The 13,031-nt window shown below is 33.2% G+C and overlaps 1 pseudogene; it reads right to left on the bottom strand.

Moving 5' to 3' along the window:
* The window catches only part of LOC107677645 (myomesin-3-like), a 62,141-nt pseudogene that overhangs the window by 1,219 nt on the left and 47,891 nt on the right, over positions 1-13,031 (bottom strand).

A 13,031-nucleotide genomic window follows, 5' to 3' on the forward strand; every position in this document is an offset into this window, starting at 1 on the left:
ATGCATGTAAATATTTCCAAAATATATGCTGTATGTGTGTGCATCTATATATACATAATGCATATACACAGTACACACACATATATTATGTAAACAAAAACTTAATTTTGGATGCGATTAATCGTTTGACAGCACTAGGTTTTATTAATATTTTGAATTTGGTTTTATTTTTCTGTTTTCATTTGAATCTTAGATTGTTGTGCATTTTGTCATTTTTATTTGTTTATTCATTCATTTATTTTGAAATATGTCTGTATAGTTTTTATTAATTTTATTTCAATTTCAATATTAGTTTTTTTTAGTACATCAAGATCAACTAAATTAAAACGAGAAATGTTGCCTCGGAAACGATCTGAAATAAAGTTGATTAAAAAATATATTTTATTTATTACATTAAATATATATATTTTTTAATTTATTTATTTCAGTTCCTGTTTATTTTATTTCAAGTAACTTTTTTTTATGGTTTTAGTGTCAGTTAACTAACTCTGAACTGGACTAAAAACAATTACACTTTAATTTCTCAGATGCTCCATTTACTTTGTCTCATAAATCTGTCCCACAATTTTGGTAGAGGAATAAATAAAATGAATAATAAAAAAGTCCCAAATTAGTTAATTGTAACAGCAACAATATAAAGCTATACATTTGTTTGTGCATAGCAAAGCTCAGTTTGATCACTTAATTATTATTATTTTTTATGTAGTCAGGATAAATTGTTTGGCTTTGGTAATATAATTATTTAGTGAAATAAACAAAATAAATATAAAGCAAAGAAGCATAATGTTTAATTTTTTTGTAAACAAGTAGTAAAATGTTATATTTAATTTAGAACAACACACACACACACACACACACACACACACACACACACACACACACATATATATAAATGATGCTATATAATAATATATTCTAATAATATATATTACTTTGTATGTCTATGTCTATATAATATATTATTTATAATTTACTGCTTACATTTATTATTATTATTATTATTTACTAATGACATTTTGCAATGTCATTTTATTTTCAAAGCATTTTTTGTGTCATATTTGAAGTTTAACAACATATATAAATATATAATTTATATATACATACAGAAATATATATGTATAAACAGAAACCTTCCTTAAATACCAAATGAATTTGTATTTTTGGTGTTACTGTTCTGAAGACTCACTTGAAGTACCAGCTGGTCTTGAAAGCACAACAAAACAATACATATTACTGTAATATAACCCCATAAATGTAATGCATTTTTGTACTTATTTTACTGTTTTTTTTCGGGATCTTCTGGGACAGTGATAAAGATCTACCAGTCAATCGCAATCGACGGGTTGGCGACCATTGCTCTACAGTCAAAAATCTGTGTGTTATATTAGATAGCAACTTGTCTTTTGAAAATCATATTTCCCATGTTACAAAAACAGCATTCTTCCATCTTAGAAACATTGCCAAGCTACGAAACATGTTATTATATTAGATAGCAACTTGTCTTTTGAAAATCATATTTCCCATGTTACAAAAACAGCATTCTTCCATCCTATGCTGCGTTCAAGTCCTCCTGGGACGTTGGTATTTACGAGTTGACAAATCGTAATCACGACGTCAGGTGCGTTCAAGTCAGTTTAGTCGGCACAAGATGGCGGTGTACCTTCTTTTAATAAATTACAAGAAAATACAACAGGGTCTGTTAACTCTGCTTATAGAAAATGAAGAGCAAAGAATTCGCATCAGGTGTGTTTTGCGTTTTTAATATTTTTAAAACATGCAACATGGCAAATCAAAAGATTTTTCACCTATAGGTGCAAAAATGATAGCATTTTTTTACTTGAATTTCATTAACTAGCTGCGTAACAAGAACATGACCAATTTAAGTTTATAGGACAACTAAACTATCAATTTAAACAAAAATGTATCGTCAACTACAGACGTTGCATCCATCGATTCCGCCATGTTTCTCACTGACACGCCCCCAACTCGGAAACTCGGGGCTTAAAGAAAATTTCGAGTTTCCCACTCGTAATAACGACTTTGTGGTGGCGTTCAACTCGTAAATACGATCTATCCGACATGACTTGAACGCACCATTAGAAACATTGCCAAGCTACAGAACATGTTACCTGTTTCTGATGCAGAAAAGCTAGTTCATGCATTCATGACCTCTAGACTGGACTATTGTAATGCACTGCTAGGTGGTTGTCCTGCATCTTCAATAAACAAGCTACAGGTGGTCCAAAATGCAGCGGCTAGAGTCCTTACCAGGTCAAGAAAATATGATCATATTACCCCAATTTTACAGTCTCTGCACTGGCTACCTATTAAGTTCCGTATCAGTTACAAAATATTATTACTTGCCTATAAGGCCCTTAATGGGTTAGCTCCTGCGTACCTAACTAGTCTTCTACCACGCTACAATCCATCACGCTCCCTAAGGTCGCAAAACTCTGGACTTTTGGTAGTACCTAGGATAGCAAAGTCCACTAAAGGAGGCATCCCGTGGTAACTAGGAACTACACAAGCTTCAGTCTGGATCCAGAACACCTGAGAAGAGATGATGCCAACCCCTCAGAGGACCTCAGATGATGCCAACCCTCAGACAACATTACCAAAACTACCGAATTTTGCTTAAAGTTTGATTGCAACATATAATCATTGCTGCTAATAGTGTTCACCATCTGTTTGATTGCATGACATTAACTAACTGCTTGATTTTTACCGTACATTTCTTCCATATGGATATCAAATTGGGATAGTCACCACTGATAAGCTATTACTAAATATAATGTAGAAACTTTCATTTCCTGTAAAGCTGCTTTGCAACGACTCGCATCGTGAAAAGCGCTATACAAATAAACTTGAATTGAATTAAATGGGAGAGCATATGTGATGCAATCTAGGGAAACCCACCACATGGTGAAATTTTACCTATTATATATTTTATTATATTTGATACCATTTCCAAAACTGTTTTTATTTCATCCACAGCTTGAACGTAACAAAAGTTATGGTTGTCTGAAGTTGGCTGATCACCATGATTTTCAGGAACAGAATTTTGAGAAAACTGGTTTAAAGAGAGGCAATGAAAATAAAAGCAGTCAAAAACAAATAAAAACAGTCAATTATCACAAGTACAAGTCACTTTACTGTGGTAAAAGACTTATTTTAATCACTGTACATGTTGTAAAAGATACAAAATGTCCCCAAGGAACACATAACACTTGCAAACATTTGAACATTAAGTGTATATCTGTTCATAAAACATCACAGATTACAGCGTGCAGACTATCTCCAATTCTGCTCCTGTTCTACTACTCTGGATCAGTGGTGTATAAAGTACCTGAAAGCCATACTCAAGTAAAAGTACAGATATCTTACCAGAAAATGACTAGAAGTTGAAGTCACCGTTTAGAATATTACTTGAGTAAAAGTCTTAAAGTATGTGATATTTATTGTACTTAAGTATGGAAAGTATTTTTTTAAATATTAAAAGTACTTAAGTAGTGAAAGTAAAAGTACAAGTAAATGCAAAATGGAAAAGGAGCAAATAATTATATATATAAAAAAACGTTCATAGTAGCAAGATTGTGTTCAGTTTTAACTCTTTCTTCCATTTTGTATTTTTGGGTAAGAATAAAAGCACTTCATCCGGTACTTAGTGTCTTTCAATCCAACATAAGAAAACATTTCTGGAATCTGCATCTGAAATAGGATTTAGATGTATTTACACAGATTAATGTAGGCCTATTTCAGAGTTGACGAAGCATTTAACCTGCAGTCACAGATGAATAAATAATGTTTAGTTTTTAACATAAAACGCTGAATACTGTTATTTGAAATTATTTTAAAACATAAAAAAATAGTCGAAACTAAATGACTAAATGTAAATGTAAATACTGATATTTGAAATGATTTAGAACATGAAAAAAATAGTCGAAATGTGAAATTAAAACCGCCAGTAGGTGGCAGCAAGTGACTGTTAATGAGTGAGTCATTGAGATTCAGCTGATTCATTCAAACGGCTGTTTCATTCAAAAACAAAGCATTTGACTGTGTTAATGACTGAATCACTGAATCATTTATTCAACCGATTCGTTCAAAAAGCTGATTCATTCAATAAGTAAACACCATTGCTCAGAGACGCAAAACAGTGCTGTGTGATCTTTGTTTGGAACTACTTTCATTGGCAAAATTGAGCAAAAACAGGCTAACTTAATGCTAACTTTATCAAACTTTTATAAAATGATTATTACATTTGTTATGCTGATAGCCTATCTGGGTAAAAAACGGTACTCTTTGTGTGATATAGATTAAGTTAACTATATGAAATTATATAAATATAAAAAGCGTACAGAAGCATTTTTTGCTGTCTACAATTTAGAAATTTAGAATTTAGAATTTGAATAGATTAATAAATCAATGAGCATGCACTCTGTGTGTGATTTAACGTTAACCTACTTGATAATGTCAGATCGCACATCATTACAACAACACTTACCATATTACCACAGAAGATATACTGTATATCGCACAGCAGCCTCGACTTGAGTGGACACTGAAATCATCTGCGTTTGTGTGATCACTTGTTTGCACATGAGCAAAGGTGTTTTTTAGGAGTCTAACTTGCAAGCGCCAGACCACTGATTCGTCAAACCTGCTTTCCTGCAGTCCGTGTTCTTCTGACTATTTTGTAATAAGTAACGAATATGCTTCGGGGAAATGTATCGGAGTAAAAGTATACATTTTAATTAGGAAATGTAGTGGAGTAAAAGTAAAAGTTGGCTGAAATATAAAAACTCAAGTAAAGTACAGATACTCCCAAAATATACTTAAGTACTGTAACGAAGTATTATTACTTTGTTACATTACACCACTGCTCTGGATTTATAATACATAACCAGACACAGTTCAGAACCATAACTTGTAGTTTTGCGTTCTAAACTTGTAGTTTTATTTCACGCTGTCACCATTTGAACTAAATGAAAGTAATGTATAGCGTTAATATGAAAATGGTGCTGGTCCCTTTAAGAACGAGAGCTCTGTTAAGAGCGCTATACTGCTTCATTACACAAGCAGACTAGCTAAGGTTACCCCAAACTTTGCATTCCGTAGTTCACACAGGACTAGCGGAAAATGTGCATTGATACACCTTTATTAGATACGCCACATAGTTTATTTTGATAGGTGAACTGTTTTTGTAGTGTTAAGGGAAAGCACCTCCGCAGCATGTGCTAGCAAACTAGAGAAAGACAGTCTTTTCTGCTTGCCACAATAAATCACTATTTTCTGCACTAAACAAGTGAATTTTGCCAAGATATTTTCAGAGAAGATAGACAAGATGTTATAGAATAATAATTGAATAAAAACCAATTTTGACAAAAAACTGACATTAGGGCTGCTCGATTATGACAAAAATCATAATCGCAATTATTTTGGTCAATATTGTAATCACGATCATTTAACACAATTATAAGTGGGCCATACGACCAAAACTTTAAATAAATGATTTATTTAAAGATAGTGATAAATATGAATAATCTAATAAATAAAAAAAACTGCATAATCTTCAATGTAAGAATTAAACTTCATTTTTTACTTATTAAAGCTACAAAAAGTCCTTCAGTCAAGAGCAGTAAGTGATTTTGTCTTTGTCTTTTGTTGTTTGATTAATATTAAGCACACAGTCGCAGCAGGAAAATAGCCCGCTGTCACTTTAAGAGGTCCAATTTACTGTATGTTCATTCTCAACTGTTTACGTTCAGTTATTACATAACCGACGAGGGTTTATGTGAATAATCACTAAGCGCTGCATTTTGACACATTTTTGCGTGTATTTGATCGTTTAGGCGGTAAAAGATGACTTGACATGTCCGTCTTCTGCTCCTGAGCGCATGCGCAGTAATCCTCCAGAGGAACAGCGCAAGTTCGCGATTTTAAAAACATGAATAAATCTGATCAACTTTAATAAACCAAGCACGTCCCATTTTGCAAAAGTCACGTTACATGATTTTACTGATTTGCACGTGAAATTGGGCTTTTATGGAGGAGTGATCATCTTGAAAGTTGTCCAAATTAAGTTCGTAGCAATGCATATTACTAATCAAAAATTAAGTTTTGATATATACACAGTAGGAAATTTACAAAATATCTTTATGGAACATGATCTTTACTTAATATCCTAATGATTTTTGGCATAAAAGAAAAATCAATAATTTTGACCCATACAATGTATTGTTGGCTATTGCTACAAATATACAATATACGGACTTAAGACTGCTTTTGTGCTCCAGGGTCACATATAGTTATTGTGTTGGGGCCCCATTCCTGAAATTTGCTTAGGGCCCCTAAATCACTAAATCTGCCCCCGTTTATGTTTCTGTATGTAACTGTGAATGTGTCGTCTGTACCTGCGGGACGCCCGTGGGCTCGGACACAGCCTGAGGAAGCCCCACTCCGTCCTTAAACCACTTCACACGCGTGTCTTTGCTCACGCTGGTGACCTGCAGCCGTAGACACAGGGTTATCATCGTGTTTAAATGCCGATGCACTGTCATTAGTGAATAAACATCATTACCTTGCACTTCATAATCATTTCACAATCTGAAGTCACTGTCCATGACAAAAACTCCTCGAAATGAGGACCTTAGAAATCAAAACACAGAGAGAAATATCGGATTCATTCATTCATTCGATTCGGGTTCAATTTGATGTGCTGTTCTCCATCTAAAGCTACTTTAAATAAGATTTGTATCAATTTTAGCTATATCATCCCCCCCTATATTTATTTTAACATCATCACCCGACTTTCTCTTCCAGTTGCGTCTGTTGGCCTCAGATTTGGCCAGTGTGTCCTGAAACTCTGACAAACAGAAAAATAAAGATTAAATCTGGAGAAATATTAAATATGACTGTCGCCATATATCAGAAAAACTGACTTTGACTTTTGCTGCATCATTAAATGGGTGATTGAAAAATGAAAAACGGCTTTATAACAAAATGTAAAATTAAACTTTATAAAAAAGGACTATATACTTACCATAATTTTTGATTTTATAATTTATAATTATAATTTAATATCTTGATTTGTAATATAATTTACAATTTAATCTATCTATCTATCTATCTATCTATCTATCTATCTAGCTATCTATCTATCTATCATTTTTAATTTTTTTTAAGTTGCATGCATCATAAAGATGATGCATCATTAAATGAGTGATTGAAAAATTAAAAATGACTTAATAAAATACAACGTAAAATGAAACTTTATAAAATAAAATTGATAATTTTATGAATGCAAAAAAGCATTTTTGAATGCTTTGGTCATGATATGTAATAAAAGTAGTTTTAGATCATGGTCTAAATTTTGAATTTACTAAATAAATAAATTATTATTATTATTATTATTATATATAATTTGTATTTTACATAAAATTACATTTATAAAAAAATTATTTTTATTATTTCCTTTTTAATATTATTAAGAGAAATCTGGGTCTCCTAAATAAATGTAAAAAAATCTGGCAAATTTAATACTAGTCCCAAAACTCTTAAAAAGTAAGGAAAAATAAGTAAGGATACATAATAAAAGTTTCTAAAAAGTAAAAATACGTTTCTTAAAAAAATAAAAAGGTATATGTATATGCAACCGGTGAGGGTTAAGATGTTTAATGTTTTTAATGAAGTCTCTTCTGCTCACCAAGGCTGCATTTATTTGATCAAAAAGACACTAAAATTAGTAATATTGTGAAATGTTACACATTTTCTGCATCATTACTCCAGTCCTCAGTGTCACATGATTCTTCAGAAATCATTCTAATATGCTGATTTGCTGCTCAAGAAACATTTCTGATTATTATCAATGTTGAAAACAGATGAATATTTCAGCTGTTTTCCAATGTACACTATATTTGCATCGTTTATTATTGGTCTAATCAATTTACATTTTCCCTGAAGAGCAGCTCTGTAGTCTAATGTTATAATGTGACATTGTAAACATACTCTTATCCACAAACACCAGCGTGAACTAGTTCTTGGCCCGGCCGTCTTTGAGCTGTGCGGTGTACGAGCCCTCATCCTCTTTTGATATCTGATCAAACAGGATCTCCACCAGACCCTGTGCCCTGTCAAAGTTAATCTTACGGGTCTGCAGGACACACACATCCACACAGAAATCATTCAGCAAGTCGCTGGTGGAATACTAAAGGAATATACACTGTATTAATGTCAATCAGACATGTAGTCACCGGAGTGCTGGAGATCTCTGTCGTTGAGGATGAGCTGAAGCACCGCGGCGCTGCTGAGAGCTTCTGTCTGCAGCCACAGAAGCACACTTCCCTGCTCAGACACATCCACCTGCCAGCCTTCAGACTTCAGAGCGATCACTGCAGAAGAGATTCAGAAGAGATCATGTGCTTTTGTTTTTCTGAGAAGGACAAATTCAACTTTGGAGCAACATTAAGGCGAGTAAATGATGACAGAATGTCCAGTTTTGGATGAACTATTTATAGAAGATTATTTACACCACGGAAGAAATTTTTTTTAAAAGACAACTGTGACTTTTTATCTCACAATTATGACTTAATATATTGCAATTCTCAGACAAAAAAAGTCAAAATTAAGAGAAAAATTCCTTTATTCCATGTCTGGAAAAAAATCAGAACTGCAAGATGCACACTCAGAATTCTGAATTCTGTTCAAATGTTTTGGGTCAGTAAGATTTTTTTGCTCTTTGGAAATGAACACGTTTATTCAGTGAGGATGCATTAAGTAAAGACATTTATAATGTTACAAAATATTTCTTTTTCAAATAAAATTCAGCTTTGATCACAGGAATAAAATACATTTTAACACATATTCACATAAAAACAAGATATTTTAATTTGTAAAAACATTTCAGAATTTTATTGTTTTTGATCAAATAAATGCAGCCATGGTGAGCAGAATGGACTTCTCTCAGAAACATAAAAAACCTTAACGATTCCAAACTTTTGAACACTAGTGCATCTCAGATTCTCTGAACAGCGCTGCAGTTTCTGACGTGTATCTGCTTCATTTACGTGGGTTTCTGACATGCCAGCTGAGTTCTGTCAGCCTCTCCAGATCTGAGGAAGAAAATAGCACAATCGCAAAGTCACATTCAATGTCTATTTAAAGTTCATCTCACTGTATTTGAAGTTATAGGAAGATGTTTGTCATGTAGTTTATAGTTTCTGACACAAACAGTCCATGTTCTGTCACACTTGGTGCAGGGTGAAAATACACAGATTGTGTACAACAGGGGTGCCCAAACTCGGTCCTGGAGGGCCGGTGTCCTGAAGAGTTTAGCTCCACATGGCTAAGGGCAAAGGAGCTCGACAAAACATTAATCAGCGGCTGAATGATGATAAAATACCGGGGATGCGCTAAGAAAAGATGAGTTATGCATCAAGTTTTCATGCTGGTGGTTTTCGTGCCACCGTGTTCAGGTAATGCATTATGCAGAGATGAAATGAATGTCTACCCTCCGCAGCGAAGGTGAAATTAGAGGAGACGTCAGGGTTTCCGCTCAGCTCCACCGTGTAAAGGCCCAAATCCTGCTCCGAGGCGTCCGTGAAGGTAAGAACAGACCTGAGTTGAACATTTAGACAGATGTATAGAGTATTTAAAGGGACAGTGCACCCAAAACAAACCTCATCATTTACTCAAACCCAAAACTCTTTGAATTTATTACTATTGTGGAAACAAAAGGGTTCATTTCAAAGTGCCTATTTACCTACATAAATCAATCCGAAAAATAAATAAATAAATTTGAATAGTTCACGCACACAAAAATGTTTTTTTATTTTTTTTATTTTGGTGAGTGAACTATCCCTTTAAGAAAGTTGAAGGTGCCTATTTACAATTAAAAAATTATATATAAATTACAATAATTTATTTGACCATCATTTGATGAATTTCTGCTGCTATAATCGCTACATAAGGTAAACAGTGCTTTTAAATAAATTTTGTTTACTGCCTGCTTTTACTTATTATATACTAATATATAATCATGAACTTAATATATACTTTTTTGTTTTTATATTTATACACAATAAGTTACTATTGTAATGTTATAGCGTTGGTTTTTGAGTACTTCTTTGCATTGCTTCATGGAAATAACATTTAAATATTTTTTAAATAATATATACTGTTATTATATTTATACTCAATAAGTTAATAGTTTTATATTGTAGCACTGGTTTTTGATTACTTAATTGCAATGCTTCATGACAATATTTAAATAATTTGAATTAACTTAATATATACTGTTCTTATGTTTGTACTCATTAAGGTAATAGTTTAATATTGTAGCTTTGTTTTTATTTACTTCATTGCGATGCTTCATGAGAAGAGTATATAATTTCCTCCTAAAAGAATTTAAGTTAACTGTCTTCTTTATTTTTTATTTTCAAGTACTTTTTTGCCCCGGAACGGATTGTGTCGAGCTATTCACTAATCTGGTTGTTTGATGAGAAAAACATGAAATGTCGTTGCAATAAACACATCAAGAATCCAGAAACAGCTCACGCCTCTTTCAAAGCTCTGGTGGGACTGAATGCAAATGTAACTATCGTGAACTGAACCGAGACGCTTTTTAAGGCAAAACACTGCAGGTTTGTCACGTTTGAGATTTTAGTCTATTTTGCTTCCATAGCATGTCTTATTTCAGACCAGCAGGAAGAAAACACCCAAAATACACATTTAAGTGTTTATTTTATTACACTTCATCTATTTGCATCAGTAGAATTAAATTACAATCTGTATCTTTAAAGGCTGTCTGGAGTCTGCACTTCAGCAGCACTTATACGGTAAAAAATAATTTTTTGAAGTTGTAAATAAAAGATTACTGTACTTTTTACAAGAAAATATAATTGAAGTCTTTCTACTTCAAAATTTCACTTTAATTCAATGTGTAACTTGTCATTTAACATTGTACATACACCAAAATCTACAGTTTTACTCCTATCTATATTTTGAAGATTTTTTTACAGAGGGTTTTTTTGTATATAATTTTGGACCAGAATTATATAACATTTTATTTCTAAAAAAGCATGGATAAAATGTATATTTTTCTGGCTTTTGACAGCCATTTCTGATTAATGCATGTAATTTTATATTTACATTTACATTTAGTCATTTAGCAGACGCTTTTATCCAAAATGAGGACAATGGAAGCAATCAAAATCAACAAAAGAGCAATGATATACAAGTGCTATAACAAGTCTCAGTTAGCCTAACGCAGTACACATAGCAAGTTTAAAAAAACGTTAAAAAAATTCTATAATAAATAAAAAGAAAACAGAGAGCAAGCTAATGTTAGAGGCCTTTTTAAATATTATATATATTTATGATTTCAGTAATATATCAACAAAATGAAACAAGAAATTTGAACCTGGCTTTATCCAATGTTCAGATTTCTGTTTAAAATTCATCTTAATGTACTGTGATTAATCAGCTGGATAAAGTATGGTGATATATATATGTTAATAAATTTTTATTTTAACCCTATTTACATGTAGTATCTTGCCTTAAATTGTTATTTGATTCCTGATGCACCACTGTAACTTGAATTTAAGGATGAAGGATTAGACTGAAATTCAAATCACGTTCCTAAATTCTGAATTTTGTCCAATCCTGATAAATGTACTGCAATCAAAAGAGAAATTAAACGCACCTTTAAGTGAGTTTCCGTCACCGGCTCACTCAACACAGAGGTCCAATCCTCAGACTCCGCCCCCTTGCTGATCTCTGATTGGCCCTTGTACAGAGGCTCCGCCCACAGCAGCACCAGAGAGTTCCGCCTCACTTTTCTAAACTCCAGATTAAAACGGACAACCTGCAAGATATTAATCAACACATTCATACAATTATCCATCATCGCTCTGTCTTTTTAAAGATGCTTTCGCAACTCATTTTACCTTCATTTAGAGAATAAATGACTCTAGATTCCATGCATTCATTTCTCTTATATTCACACCTTTATATATAAACTGTGATTATTTTCTTGAACATAGAAACTATAAAATAAAAGAAGTACGTATAACTGATAACCAAAGGAAAAATGTTGTGTGCCACCTCCACTCTTTCTAGTTAAACGAATGTGCTGTAAGTGAAATAACCCTCTGAAATGGCACAAAAAGTGAACCAGCAGAAAGGAAACACAATGGAAGAAAAACTACTTTCATCGATTTTTGAATTCTGTATCTCTGTGCCAGAAAGACACAGTCTAGTGAAACACACTATAACGATTAAGTCATTAATTATAAAGAACAGAAACACATGAAAGATTAATGAAAGAAGAACAGCATGCCATGTTAGTCTATGCCAGATATAGTCTTGTTCAGAGAAGCTTCTATAAAAGATGACTGAAACATATCTAATTTATTGTTTTCTACTAATAAAAAGTGTACAAGTTGTACAATAAATAAACAAATAAATAGTGCAATAATAAAAATTCAATTAATATGCATATACAAAATAAATGTCATCTGGTAATATTACCTTCTTCTTTGCAAGTTTATGTAGATGCAATAAGAATTGTTTTCCAAACATACAACCATTCTTTCTTCCTCAAAATTGCTACAAGAACTGTAAATGAACATGACAGAGGAAACAATATTGGCTGCGAAGACTCTGAACTGGTAAAAACTTCCTTCCTGAAGGCCAGTCACCAAAAAACGTCTCGGTTACATATGGTAACCCTCGTTCCCTGAAGGAGGGAACGGAGACGTCACGTCGGATGACCAACGAATTGGGATCTCGCTTAGAGAGACCAATCTACTTCGAGTGTAAACTAAACGAGCCAATGCACTCTTTGTTGAGTATTTGGGTACCACCGACCAAGAGGTCAGTGGCGGAAAAAGATTAAAAGATTCTCCGCCCGGCCCTCCTCCGGGGGAGTGTGCTTACCATCTCCTGAAGAGCAGGTTCCTCCACCTCTGGGTTGCCCGTCTCAGGGCCTCTTGCTCTTTCGCTTGCCACCAGGTTTGGCGGGGGCCTGGACG

The sequence above is a fragment of the Sinocyclocheilus anshuiensis genome, unplaced genomic scaffold, assembly GCF_001515605.1.
Source record: "Sinocyclocheilus anshuiensis isolate Anshui unplaced genomic scaffold, SAMN03320099.WGS_v1.1 scaffold796, whole genome shotgun sequence".
NCBI classification, from domain to species: Eukaryota; Metazoa; Chordata; class Actinopteri; order Cypriniformes; family Cyprinidae; genus Sinocyclocheilus; species Sinocyclocheilus anshuiensis.